The sequence below is a fragment of the Rissa tridactyla genome, chromosome 1 (assembly GCF_028500815.1).
Source record: "Rissa tridactyla isolate bRisTri1 chromosome 1, bRisTri1.patW.cur.20221130, whole genome shotgun sequence".
Lineage (NCBI taxonomy): Eukaryota > Metazoa > Chordata > Aves > Charadriiformes > Laridae > Rissa > Rissa tridactyla.
In genome coordinates, this window is record NC_071466.1 from 218,191,179 (window position 1) to 218,206,392 (window position 15,214).

Sequence of the window (15,214 nt, forward strand, 5' to 3'; positions counted from 1 at the left end):
CAGTCTGTACCAAAGGTATTTACAAAATAAAAGTTGGTGCGTGAAGCATTTACCGGTTCATTGTGGCGTCCTTATGGTACCTTTACGCCCACCAGGAATAGAGTTGCCAACAGAAGTGATGAGCGGGGTCCTGTCCTGTAGGGCCGGAGCCAGCGTAAACATCCTTTTCGGATGTAGCCTACAGCAACTCCTTCGGAGACCAGCAGAGAGGAGCTCTAAAACATTGTCATCCTTCTCGACAACCAGAAAGTCAGAGAAGCGCAAGCCAACATCCCCGAGACAGTGAACGGTGAAGGGCGGCAACCCAGACAGAAAAAAAAAAAAAAAAAAAAAAAAAAAATCTTATTCCCCCCCCCTCTCTTTTTCTCTCTTTTCCTCCAGATGTTGACCAAGACACAATTTATCTGTTTGAAAGCTCATCTGTTCCCCCCCACCTTTTCTCTCTTTTCCTCCAGAGGTTGACCAAGACACAATTTTTCTGTTTGAAAAATCATCCGTTTCAGGCAAACTAGCTGTTCCACAAATGGAAGAACATTTAAAAATTAAGCGAGGAGCCACCAGCGAGGAAAATCGGCCAATGCAGAAAAGGAAGAATGAGCGATTGAACAGGCGCCGCCGAATGCACGAGGAGAAATCTCTGGGTGATTTTTCACTTAAAAAAAATAACACAAGATGCACATAAACAACAGGTTAAAAAAAAAAACAGGAAAAAAGCTTTGGATTTTGAAAGTTCAATACCCCAAGATTTTTTTCTTGAACATTCATACAATGACTCGCTTTTTACCCCAGCTTTGACCTTCAAGGATTTCTCTACCTGCGCTGTTCCTCTGCCTTCCAGCGGTACAAACACCTGAAGCAGCCATTGCCAAACTCCTCAAAATAACAGCGCCCAACCACACCGTTAATTTTGTATTTTCATAAGAGCCAGAAGTTGGTATAATTAGCCTGAATTACAGGAACCGACTCCCTGCGCAACCTAAAGGAACCATTAAGCAAGACCAGAGTTCGCTGCTCTCACGGCCCTGAACCCACGCGCGCATCGTCACCATTACTCGGAAAAACCCGAGCGATTTGGTTACACGCCGAGCTCCGCACTCCAGCGGCGTCTGCGCCCGGGGAGCTGAAATATTACAGAAGGAAACATTCGGGAAATGAATCTGAGGGAGCTAACAGGTTTTGCTTTTCAGAGAAAAAGCAGCAGAGCAGAGAGGGTTGGCGAGGCCGAAGGCTCACAAAAGACGCGCTCAAAAACCGGGACGGTCACCCCGAGCGCCGGGACACTAAAACGTTTTGCATAACCCCGTGCCGCCGCACAGGGCAGGAATGAATGCATCGAACGTGTACACAGGGACACACACACAGCCCCGGCTTCCCAAGGAAGCCTATTTTAATTATAATGGTTGCCACGGTGACTTTAATTCCACCATCGCTCCAAGTAGTCTCACAACTCCAATTCCACACCACTAATCAGGAATCTTGCATAACATTAGCGCTGAATAACCCAATTTAAACCAAGTTAAAAGCCTGGATTATTGCAGAGGGTGTTGACGCAAAAGGAACAAAAAAAGGGTAAAAAAACAAAACAGCTTTGTTCAGGGAAGCGCTTCTTCTGTATCTGCTTCCAGCAAGCGCTCGTCATTCTTATCCATGTGGAAGCTATGGATGAGCCCAAGCCAGAGGGAACCAAAATTAAATACTCTTTTGTATTTCAGTCGAACACGATCCTCTCAATTTCTTATAAAGAAGAAAGAAAGAAAGTGCAATGACATCATATCGAGTCAACGGTGCCGAGAGAGTAACTCCTAGTTCCTGGGAGAATAAAACAGCACGGCGACCCTGGAGCATCAAACATGGAAAGTCGGGCGCAAGAGTCTATGAGCTGCGGGAAGAGGTTTCAAACTGCAGCTTCTAAATTTCTTCTTTGCCCACGGCCCGTAGCATGGCCGGCAAAGCTGTGCGGAAAACATTCCCGTAGTTTAAACACAGCTGTAATAAGTGAAGTTGACCTTAGTTGAGACAAAGAAAACTCCCTGAAAGCTATTCTCGTCTCCCTTTTGGGCTCCAGGTCTATAAAATTAAGGGGTACCGGTCTAGGAAGAGATGATCGCCACACTGTTCCATCGGTAGTCCTTAAGCAATTCAAACACAAACATCTCGGCAGAGGACAGGTGAGATACCCAACCCCTTCGGATGTAACTCTTCCTGCTGAACAAAGCCAGCCTGGATCCTCTCTCCAGGAATTTTGAAAGCAGGACTCCTTGAGACTGAGGCCTTCCACAGGCACCCATCTAGTGGTCAATTACCAGGATAGTAAAGGCAAATATATTTTTTCTCCCTATCAAAATACGAAATATTTTCTTCTTCAGTTAACTTTTTTCTCCCTCATAACCTTTGCTCACCAGAATTTTTCCTGGACCTACAGAATTTACGTCTGTACAGACCCCAGGCGCAACAGGATGAAGTTCCGTTTCTCACTCCTGGAAAGCGGTGAAGACGTCACATTTCTCTTTCTCAACCTTAAATGTCCAAAACGCAGCATCTCCCCCAAAAGCAAAACAAGGAGCAGCAAAATCTGACCTTTAGTGGTATCAGCTTTGGTGATCTACCCTGCAGACTGTTTTCAGTAAAGTCACATTTAAAGCATTAGCTTTGAAAGGGGCAGCAGAAAGAGAATTTTTTCCCACTGTTTGCAATATCCCCTTGGAGATAAAGTAGATACAGAAGCCGCGTACACCGTTCTCAGCTCCCGGAAAATTACCAGCACGGTCCTGACTGTATTCAGCCCGCGAACCCTTTGAGATACAGCCTGTGCCGCGCTCTCAGGGCCCTCCTGTGACTTAACTCCTGCACGGCGAACAACGGAGGCTTTCAAAAACATTAGCGACTACTCCCGCAAAATCCCGTTTTCTACAATGTCTTCCAACTCCTGCGGCCAGGGACGACTCGCACGGACCAAAACCTGGATAAATAACTGAGCCAAATGCCTCATTCGTTTGACGAGCGAAGCACAGAGGTGAGAACCGTAAGAGCTGGCAGAGTCTGCTGTGTGCAATATAAAGCCCTCGGTTAGCAAAGCTCAAAGAGGAAATTAAACAGCATTTCTAGAATATGCAGATACCACTAATTTGATGGGAGTTGCGGACACCAGCAGCACTGGGGGGGCCACCCAGTACGGCGGGACAGCCCTCCGGCAAGGAGACGCAACAGTAGTTTAATAGACTTCCCCTCCCATAATTCTCGTATTGAAGCCTAATTTGTTCTGCTTGTATTGTGCTCATCTGTGCATTATTTAAACGCATCACAAAGTCAGGCAACAAAAATCAGGCATAGGCTGGTATTCAGCACTTCTTCCACTGTTTATTTTGTTGCGCGGTTATTCTCCTCTCCAGAGTTGTTTGTTTTGGTTTTTTTTTTCCCCCCACCAGCTAAAATTCACACTTATGTTAGGAAATAATAATTACGGCAGGAAAGGTAAGGTGGGAACAAAACCATCACCCCCCACTCTTCTATTTAAGTTCGAAATACGGTTTTCCATGTAAGACTGTGGATATTTCGGCAATATTAACGGCAGTGTTTAAAACGCCGCAGTCTAAAATCCCTGCATTCCGAGCTGCAGCTCTCCTGTCATCAGTCTCAGCGGCAGCAGGTTAGATCTCAACACCCATCAGAGCACAAGAAATAGATCACAGCGGCACCAATAAAGCAGAAGCAGAGGAAATTGCTAATTTTCGTGCAGAGCTCTGGCGTGCGATTAGTGCTTTGTTACTTGATAGCCAGGAATCTGTCATTTCTGGCCGTGTACCAAATCACTTCTAGCTCTAACAGGTAAGTTACCGTGATTTTTAATATTTGATCCAAACACGGAAAAGGGAAAGCTGTTTGGAAGGATGCAAGATTGAGAATATAATCACGGAATGGTTTGGGTGGGAAGGGACCTTAAAGGCCACCCAGTGCCACCCCCTGCCCTGGGCAGGGACACCTCCCACCAGCCCAGGTTGTTCCAAGTCCCGTCCAACCTGGCCTTGAACCCCTCCAGGGATGGGGCAGCCACAGCTTCTCTGGGCAACCTGGGCCAGGGGCTCACCCCCCTCACAGCAAAGGATTTCTTCCCGAGATCTACTTAAATAAAGTCATCGCTTTATGACAAGAAAGTGTTGCTTGTTTGGCCTTCACAGCAGCCCTGAGACCAGAAGACCATGGGTTCTAGATAAGGAAAAGAGATGGATAAAAGCCGACAGAGGAAGAGGGGAAAGAGACGGTATTAGCCGATATCCCAGTCGTTGGGAGATGCGTTCTGATGTGAACCCCTCCGCGCTCCAGGTCCTCCTACCAAATTGTCTCTCCAGACCAAAATTGTCTACCCACTCCTTTCCAAGCCAAGACCTTCCGCCTCCATACTCCCATCTCCTTCAGTTTTATACTCCTGTATGGAAAAAAAAAGGATGAACACGGGTTAGTTGAGTGCAACAGGGAGCGAGCTGCACACTCATGGCGCTTCCAGCTCCCCCCGCGATAAGGGGGGAGATTTGATCAAAGGTTTGATTCGGGCGCATAAGGTATTATTACTTTTTACGTTACTTGAAAAAAAAAAAAAAAGGATTTTATTATCAAGTCTTGAAATCTCACACACTAACAGCAGACAGCAAGACTGAAGTGGGATTCAACGCCAGTGAAGAGCAGAAAAATTACGGCAGTTCGGCATTACAGAAAGCCACTTCAATTAATACCCGACTGGTTGAATGTGAAACACTGGAAAGCACGGCAGTAATCTCTCATCCCAGAATACAGGTTGGGTGTTTTTTTTTTTTTTTTAAAAAAAAAAAAAAAAATCCACATCAAACACACATTAGCGCATTCTGCAAACAATAAAAACCATCTTAGCCCATACTGAAGAGGATCCAAGCAGATTTCCCCACCTCCATAAACACTAAAGCTACGGAGAGAACACCAAATCCCAGGCAGCGAGCTTTCGGGCAGCCGGGAGGAAAGCTCGCTGGGAACGGATACCAGCATGAGCTGCAGTAAGCTGTTTTCCTAAATTGCTCCTTGAGTCATTTCTTTTTTTTTTTTTAATGGGAACACTCCATTCCCCGTTTTTTTTCTCACATAACTTCAGGATTAAACGTCGATCACTTTACTTCACCTCTGTGAAGTAATAACAAGCAAAGCTTCCCAACTGTCAGATGAAGGCACGTTCATACTACTTCTATTTTTAAATACTTGCTTTTGGAATAAAATTTGAAATCGGGTGGTTCGGCAGTTCTGGGTAGCTAATTTTTCGACTGGCTTTCCTCTTCTTTCTGACACTCATGAAAAATGCAACTTGCTGCCTATTTAAGGCTCTGTCAGGAAGGAAAAAAAAAAATAAAATACCTGGAGTTCCAACATTGCCACCCCTGCAATTTAAAGTCAGGTCAGCACGCTGCAGCATTGGAATGTTTTACGTAGCAAAATGCTAAAAATGCTACTAGAAGAACCTAAATAATAGAACCTAATAGAACATAGAAGCTAAACCATTCTATGATTAGAAAGAAATCCTTTGCTGTGAGGGGGGTGAGCCCCTGGCCCAGGTTGCCCAGAGAAGCTGTGGCTGCCCCATCCCTGGAAGGGTTCAAGGCCAGGTTGGACGGGGCTTGGAGCAACCTGGGCTGGTGGGAGGTTGGAACTCGGTGGTCTTTAAGGTCCTTTCCAACCCAAACCATTCTATGATTCTAAGAATATTAAGGCTGGAAAGCTGACCGAAAATAAAGAATCCCAGAAGTAAGGTCGTTCGCTCAGCCTGGAGTCGCACACGCGGCAATTAAGTGCACGCACACACACACTATTGCTTTCAGAAGAACCTGTCTCCATCAGTGGACAGGACGCGGTTCCAAGGTTGGGCTTTGCTGATGCTCTGCTTCCCCCGTTGGGAAGCTGCAAAGCGCACAGAGAAGGAGGCGGGAGACTCCAAAAAGAACAAGGGCTTTTGGTTCGGCTGTTAAACGCTGCCCTGCGTAATTAAATCCTGTATTTTTCTTTGCCAAAGTTGCTATAGGCAAGTCTACGCAGGCAGGTGCAGACAGACTGGAGCTTAAGCTGGATGGAGAGAAGCCAGCTCTGGTCCAGGAGCTGCACGGTGGTGGTGTCGGCTCACGCAGAGCGCTGGGCTGAGGCACCCCAAAGAGAAGAAGACATTAAGTGAGTCATATCTGACCAAGTCGGCATGTGCAGAGCAAACCTGGGTCTGCCTGCATCTGTTGAGGCACGTCTTCGCAAGACACCCGCAGTAAACTTTTCACATCTGGCCACTAACTGTAAGATCATCATCTCTTCATGGCTCGTGATCCAGAACTTAGAGAAGCGCTGAGCACTCACAGCTCCAACCGCAGGCGGTGGGAACTGTGCTTCGACGAATGACACGAAGGTCAGATCATCTCCACTTCACAGTGGAAACCCCAAACGTATTGAGAAATAGTCGTAATTTCAGCGCCATCGATACCCCAGCTACAAACCTGCGATGAAGCGGTGCTACCTTCCAAAAGCCGGGAAATACTTTACGAAGCATCCCAGCGCCATGGTGACCTTCTCGAGGATGCAGAGAAACGTTAATTCTAGGCTCTCGCCCGTCCTCGCTTACTCTCGAGCACTCCAAGGGTACACTTGCCGAAAAGCCTTTCATCTCAGACATCAAAAGAACACAAGCCTGACCATGTCGCTCCATTCTCAGAAGAGTCCCCGCCAATGTCAGCCCCTTCAGGGAACTGTTCTGCTGGTCACCCAGGCTCCTGGAAAAGCCACACGGAAACCTCTGCTCTCTCAAACAACCATTTTGCTTAAGACAGCTGTGCGTTACTTCTACTGTAATAAAAACCAGAATAATATTTCACTACATATCTATACAATTAGACATGTATTTTCCAATAACAATACTATAATAAATTAACAAACAGTTAAAGGTTTCTCTCTACAGCACAAACTATATGAAGGCTCATACTTAGGGAGAACCACTGTACATCAGGACACCAATTTAATCAGCTTCACGTGCGCTTTTACAGGGTAAGAAGTAACAACTTCTGATCAATCAAAGCATTCTTCATTCTACGAACTGCATTTTGGAGTAAGCACAGAGTAGATGAGCTGCACCTACGGAAAGCACGAAGTTTCAAAATCTTCTTAGGAAGCAGTTCATCAACAGCTCTGCCTGCGAGGCTGAATTCCTGCTCCGCTCTAGGAATAGCCGTACAATTTCTGACGCAAAAAATGCCAAACCAACAGATAGATAACATTGGCCTTCCCAAAATACAACTAGAAAGAAAAAAAAAAAAAAATCTGTTTTCTATTCAGTACACAGCTAATGGGCACAAGCACAACAGCAATTTACTGCTTCAAGGCCTTAAGCGGTAACGGTCAGTTGAGAAGTGGTCTCAAAAAAAAAAACCCAACATTTTTTTCTACATCTTTGACCTCAAAGCTCCCTGAAGAGCTGTTATTTCATGTTCCTCAGTCTTATTTTCTCACTCACTGCCTTCTCCCGTTCCAGAGTCTGGATTAAGCTGGAAAGCCCAGGCAAGTCTTCCGTTGAATCCAGTACACGTGCCCTGAATTTAGGTTTCCAGAATCGACTTTGCCTCTCTCCGCTGGCTGCGGCAGACCTGCGAGCGGGCACTGCGGAGTTCCTCCACGGCTGCACCATAAAAATGAGCAAACGGAGTTTAGCAAAGCTTCGCTCCTTTTGACCTCATCGCAATATTTCCTCTTAATCTCGACAAGATCGGTTCTAACAGAAGACTGGATTGCTGTTGCAACTATGAACATTTTTTTCCCCTTTCTGTTGGCAGCCTGCATCAGTGACTGACAGCGACTGCTCCTGCGGAAGTCCGGCTGTACGACTCCCCAGCTTTGGTTTATATTTACAGACTTTCTAGCAAGAAAGACCCTGAACCGGCATCGGTAGCCGCTTGATAAGAAATGAACTTAATTATGGCTTCTCTAGGCTGAAATTGAGGCATTTCAGCGGGATCTTTTTGCCACAGAAGCCTTTAACTGCAGACCTGAGCAAGAAATATTTAAAGCTTCTCTTACCCTTAATTCACCCTTTTTCTTCCCAGTCACTTTGTTGCTCATTTGAAGCCCTGGCACTTCACGTAAAGCAAACAGCCTCCGGTATTTTTATTTAGAGGCTGGGCCTTATTCCTCGGGCTGCATCTCTTCCATTCATCATTCGGATTTTGTAACTTGCCTGTAGCTCATGTGTCTACACAGGGATTTAACGGGACGCCAGCTGTCGGATTTTAGGAAGGAGATTTCCTTCACGACTGAGGTTCTACTCTTGGACCTCTGGCATGAATCCGTGAAAATAAATATCAAAGAAGAAAATTAAGTGGCTAGTTTTTGTCGTAGCTCTACAGAACATTTGGACCAATTCTATTCTTTCAGTCTTTAGTTTTCTTCAGATTTAACCAAGGCGGCAGGTCCCTCGGTCATACAGAGAAATCTGCCTACTATCTCCACACTGCCTAGCCGATTCCTTTCTCTTGAGCTTTACCTCTTCCTTGTTTGAGTTAAATCATCACGTTGTTTTACAATTCGCAGGCAGAGTTAAAAAGAAAACCTGAAAGGTCAAACACGGCTCCGAAAGTTGTAATTGCTTTACCTTGCTCATCCTTCAAGCGTCAAGTCAGGGCCAAAGCTAAGACTAACACTTTTAATTGCTTGTAAATTCAAATACTGGGTTTCTGTCCCTCCAGGAAAGATGTAAACACAAAGATCATTATGTGTTTCAACATTTATTTATTTTTTTTTATCCGAGAAAGCAACAGAGGTACGGTGCCACGGCTTCCCGGCAAACACAAGTTCGCCATCCCCAGTTACGAGGTCGGAGGTACCTGCACCACACTCCGGCTTCTCATTTCCAGGGCATTACGGTTTATAGCCCGCCATCTACTCGCATTCACAGCCATTAGTCTTCTATCACTTTTTTTTTTCCTTCCCCAGTCTTCTATCTTCTCTTCTGTTCCCGAGCCTCCATGCCAAAGGTTGACGTATCGATTTTTGTACGCAGTTCCAAGCAGTCACACGCAGGCACCTTCTAAAATTAAACCGCGCACATTCATAGGGAGACAGACCCACGAGTACGATACGTAATAAAAGAATATGGCCTCCAATGATAAGATTTTACTAAATAGCTTTCAAACCACGCTCATTACGAGCGACACTTGGGAATTCAGCCTCGGGGGAAACATTTATTACCTAGCATAAGTGATCACTAGGGGTTAGAATGAAACCGAGAAAACAGAAAAACAACACGCAAGCACGTAAGAAATCCGTAAGGGAGGCACGCACCTGCCAAAAAAATCCCTCTGCCCCACAAAACGGTGCGGGAACATCGCAAGGAATTTACACACATTTACCAGGGAAAAGCTCCACTTTCATCGCAGGCAATGAAATCTGCTGGGAGTCAAGGTCAGAAGCATCATTTAGACGAGCCACATGAGAGTCATTTATAGTCTTAGCAGAATAAAACCTCCCATCGCAGCTCACCAGTCAGGTGATGTGCCAGGCTAGTGAGCACCAGGCATTTATTTTGATGTAATCGCTTCCCCGAAGAATTTTTACAGCGAGGAGTTTTAGAAAAGGTTATGCTCCAGCAGTGACATTACACAAGGATGCTGCCCCTCGTTTCTGTATTTTTTTTTTTTTTTCTACGCCCTGCTTTTTTTTTCCTGCTTTGCCCACAGACAACAGCCACAGCTTTCTACCGCCGCTGGCACTGCAGAGGCGGCGTAGCTCTGGAAAAGCAAACTGTGCTCTGCTCTAGCCCACTAAATGAATCAACAGCACCGGCAACCCAGCAAATCAATCCCTTCCAATTCTAAAAACCTCTGTTTTAATGATGCGAAGGAGCAAAAGAACACAGCTTGAAATTCAAGGAGTGAGCTGCACTTTCGGTACTGAGTGGCAGGGACGAAAAGGAAAAACAACCTTTCCTTTTGTAAGTGAGTATATGCTTAATATAAAACTTCACAGCTACACAATTGCTGGCATTTAAACTTCCCAGTATGGTGTACAAGCATTCACTAAGCCTTACTTGCCGAGTAGTTAAGAGTCATTAAACCAAGAAGTGCATCCGTTCAAGTATATGTTCTTCTCTCAGCTAAAGAAAGAGGGGCACAGAGTTATCATTAAAAGGCTAAGATCACACGGCTAATCAGTTTGGGAGTCTTAATTGCAACCCCTTACTAGCTCCCACCCCACGCACACTCACGACAGTATTTCCAGAAGTTCTATGACTTTTGGCCACTTTTATTTAGTAACACCCTCAGGAATAACACAAAACATAAGCAACCACCTCCCCCCAAAGCCAATGAGCGATCACCTAATCATCAAACCACACTATTCAAATCTCAAAGGGTAAACAATTTGTGTGACTCAGGGCCTTGACTCACATCCACGGATAAGTTTAGCCCGGGACACCTGAAACTGTTACTCAGCCCCACGGCTCACCCAGCTCCAGGAGCGGGGACGGCAGAACAAACCACGCATCTCCTGAGTCACCCCCGCCAGCGGCTGCCAGCACCCTGGCACGTAGGCTCGCACCACCACCGAGCCAATTCCACACCGAGCTGCTGCTGGAGGGGCCTTTCCAGCCCTCCCATCTCCACCAACCTGCTCCTCACGCTTCTCCCGCACTGTTCCCTGCTCTTCCTTGACCCCACATTGGAGGGAATCAAGCCAACGGAACACTAACTCAATGTAAAGTGAGAGATTTTGTGCAGTTTGAGCTCCCTGGACTGCCTCATCTCGGAGCAACGCAAGAACCTGGCAGCAGGGGAAGGGGAGAGGGTCAGGACATGCAGTCTGAGGCAGGAGAAGATGTGGACCACCCCTGAAGCTCAGGCCATCAGCCCATGCCTCGGACACGGGTCAAAGACACACTCAGCAGCCTTTCTCGGCAGCAGCCAGCTCTGAAGCAGCGCCAGAAAACCAGGCGTCGGCTAAATCTACCTGTGTAGACGCACGTAAAGGTCACAGCCGCGTCCATTAGAGTTAGCTGTAAAAGTCAAGTCCATCTCAGAAATGAGGTCTTCTAGCCACTTCTTGAGAGCGCGGATCTACAGCAAGAATCCAGCGAGAACAAGAACGTGATTACAGAGATCTTCACCTCGATCTGATGGGAACCACCTCTGCAGGTGCCATGAAGACTAGCCCAGCGTACTTGACCGTGACCTCTGGGTTTGTAGAAGGGCCACCATTGTACGAGCAGGTGTGCGAGGCTGCAGAATCAGGACTATACACCAGCTGTAATATCATAACAAAATGAAGGAATCGCCTAAATAAAAAAAAAAAAAAAAAAAGAAATCGCAAAGTTGTTAACATTCACCAGTGCGGGCACATGAACTGTCTCCAGTCTGCCAAGGTAAAAGATTAATTAGCCCATCTAAAGGCAGACGGGCGTAAGGAAAACACTAAGCCAGCATAAAAAAAGAGTTTTAAAATAAGAGTGGTGTTCAGAGGAAAGAACAGCCACAGCTATTTACTGGGAACTCTGTGCTTGTGTCAGAACTATGAAATAAACATTTGGTCACACAGTACTTCAAGAACACACGTTAAAACTTCAAGGAAAGGGGGAAAAAAAAAAAAAAGAAAACCAGAAAAAAAAAAAAACCAGCACTTTTAATATATAAGCCAGTCGAGAAAAAAAACTACTGAGATTTTGTTCTTCCAGGCAAACACTGTTAAGAACTACAGTTTAATTTGTTTCACTACAAATCTGATATGATCTTGCTTATCTATTTTAAATAGACCTTTACCTTTATTTCAGGTCCTAAAGCAAAGTTCTATTAGATAGGAATAAAAAATTTATCTGCTTCTTTTCGACTTATTTTTGTACTAAGCCTTCTTTCAACAGATGCTTTGGCTCTGCGTGCCCAATTTTTCAGTCGCAGGGCTGGGAACAATTTTATGGCTACCAAATCTGGTGGTTTTTATTTAACTAACACGACTTCCTAAGAAAACGGCGGAAAGGACTCTGGATTTGTAGATCTGGTAAATGAAATGCCTAACAACCTCTCAAGTCTCTGGAACGCACACAGAGAAGTCACTGGAAAGCAACGGTATGGGGGGGCAAGAAAGAGAAGGAACAGTACGTACTCCCAGATCCCCTCCATCAACACATCTCGCTTCCTTTAGCAACCAGACAGATTGTCAGCTCCCAAACAAACCCAGCAGCAAAGCAAAGGCAGCCAGCTGGGGAGCTTTGCTGCTCCGTCAGCTTTACTGGCTGTTCCTCCCGCATCCAGGTTTCTCCGGAAAGCCTGGCATCCTCTGCTCCTCTCACAATTGTAATGCACCCTCTGCTGCTGCTGGGAGCATCCAGGGAGAGCGGCGCAGGTTCCTCCGAGCTGTTTCTGATAACGACTCCATCACCCACCATCAATACTCCCCTTCCCTCCTAGACGCTGCAAACCCTGTGCTCCAGACAAGAGCTGGACTGATTTTGGCAGCGTTAGGCTAATGGTACCTCCCTGAAGGTATTTAAAAGATGTGTAGACGTGGTGCTGAGGGACACGGTTTAGCAGTGGTTTTGGCAGCGTTAGGTTGATGGTTGGACTCAGTGATCTTAAAGGTCCCTTCCAACCTAGACAATTCTATGATTTAGGAGCATGGTGCAAGGAGAAACCCTTTTTTGTCATTTAACAAAAAAAATGAGAGGGATAAGGGAGGAGTTCAGAAGTATTAACCACACTTGGGAAATATGGATACCCTTGAGGGTGTCTAAAAATCAAGAGATTGGATTAGGATATCAAATGGGGAGGGCTCCAGACACTGGGGATGGAAGTCACAGTCTTAGTGGAAAAATGTCCCTTACCACGGAACTGAACCCCCCAGCAGGGATTTCTAAGGGGACGAAGGAGCCCTTGGATCCAGACTCTCTTCACAGGGAGACCTCGCCTTACGGGGATGCGCTGCTTCCCACAGAGTCTCTAGGAGAGACTCTAGTTTCAGGGAAGCCACACAGGAAGAGATCGCAGTTATGGAGATAAAGTCCCTCATCCTGGGCCTTCTGCACGGAGAGGAAAAATGAGAGCGACAATGAGAGAGGGTGGAAGCCCAACAATATGCCGATGAAGTCTTCACCCCAAAGTTCCAGGAGCAGGGAGGTTCCCCTTATGACAGGGACGTTTCTTCCCCTACATTCCCCAAGAGGTCCTTGCACCATGGGGGAGAACTCCTTCTCCTGAGGCTTCCAAAGGAAAGGGTGCCAGGCACCAACAACTCAGGTTGTTAATACGCAGGAATCTCTGTCTCGGCGCATCTGAACGCATTTGTGTCTGTAAGGATGCCCACAGCTGGACGGCTGCGTGTGGGCAGGTGTGCACTGGTACAAGTGCGTGCCTGAGCACGCAGCAAATGGGCGCCCATAGGCACAAAGGTGCTGCTTTGCACCCATACGCCGGCATCCCGGGAGAGCAGGTGTCCTTTAGTGTGTATATAGCGATCTCTGTCAGCGTTCGTGCAGCTATAGGCATGTGTATGTAGAGCTGCACGGGTACGTGCGTACTGATCGGTGCGCGTCTGTGCACCTCTTTGCATCCCTATAGATCTCTAACTGCGTAGACTTGGGAACAGAATTGTCCAGGTTGGAAGGGACCTTTCAGATCATCGAGTCCAAGCCCTAACCTGACACTAACAAAACCACCACTAACCCATGTCCCTCAGCAGCACGTCTACCCGTCTTTTAAATACCTCCAGGGACGGCGACTCCACCACTGCCCTGGGCAGCCTGGTCCAAGGCTTGACAACCCTTTCCGTGAAGACATTTCTCCTGATATCCAGTCTAAACCTCCCCTGGCACAACTCAAGGCCGTTTCCTCTTGTCCCGTGGCCTGTTCCTTGGGAGAAGAGCCCGACCCCCCCTGGCTACCCCCTCCTTTCAGGGAGCTGTAGAGAGCGAGAAGGTCTCCCCTCCGCCTCCTTTTCTCCAGGCTGAACACCCCCAGCTCCCTCAGCCGCTCCTCACAAGTTCTCCAGACCCTTCTCCTCGTGCTCCAGACCCCTTACCAGCTCTGTTGTCCTTCTCTGGACTCGCGCCAGCACCTCAATGTCTTTTTTGTAGTGAGGGACCCAAAACGGGACACAGTATTCGAGCTGGGGCCTCACCAGCGCCCAGTACAGGGGGGTGATCACTGCCCCAGTCCTGCTGGCCACACCATTCCTGATACAAGCCAGGATGCTGGTATGGCGTACTTGCAGGTACACCTCCCCTGCATGTGCAAGGATGTGTCACACATGCGTATAGCTATGGCATACGGACACCTGTATGAGTGTACACACTATATACATGTTCCTCTACGTACCAGCACGCATTATGTAAATGTGCACGTCCCCATCTGTGACCTCCACACGCGTGGGTTCATAAATACACAAGCGGATGTAGAGCTATGGCTATACGTATTCATGTGTAGGTACAAAAGCGGTTGCAAGCGTGTTTATAACCAGCTACGCGTACTCCCGTGTGTGCATATATACCCCAGCAGTATATATACCTAAACAACGTAGTCGCCGGGCAAACAGCGGTCCTTGTGTTCCCAGTGTCTGCCCATACTCCTCAATGGGCAAGTGCCAGAACAGGGGCACCCCTGAGGCGGGGGCACCCCATGCGGACCCACCCCTGAGTGCCCAGCAGTACACCCCAAGGCGCGCACACACACACACACACACAGAGAGCCCATACTGGGTACGCCTGATTATCCCTCCCACCTCTCTCTGCACATTTTTATCTGGCGCATATCCGTATTCCCAAGCGAGCAGATAACCCCGGGGATGTGAACCCGCTGTGAACCCACACACACACCCGGGAGCTCATGTACCTGGCACGCGTGTTTCCCGCAAACTCCCCCGCAGCCCTGGGTGTGAAGGAGTGGGGTGCACACACAGCCAGCAAACCCTACGAAGCCGGCACGTCGCCGGGCACACGTACAGCTGATGCGGACACCCCAGGCAGCACCACGCTGGTCACACGTATCCGTGGGCATATCTACGGCCAGCGTTTGCCACGTACCCACAGGGCAGAGAGGCACGGGGCGGGGGGGGGGGACATAAGAAGGGGATAGGACCCCATGTCCCCAGAGCACGTCCCCACAACGCAGCCGTGGCCAAGGGAGCATGGCATGGGAGCACCCCCAAAGAAATGGGAGCCCCCCTCATGGGAGAACCCGCACAGCTATGGGAGCAT

The 15,214-nt window shown here is 47.5% G+C and overlaps 1 protein-coding gene across 1 annotated transcript in view; it reads right to left on the reverse strand.

The window, feature by feature from the left end:
- The window catches only part of AHCYL2 (adenosylhomocysteinase like 2), a 113,089-nt gene that overhangs the window by 96,914 nt on the left and 961 nt on the right, over nucleotides 1-15,214 (reverse strand). The gene's annotated exons all lie outside the window — the stretch shown is intronic.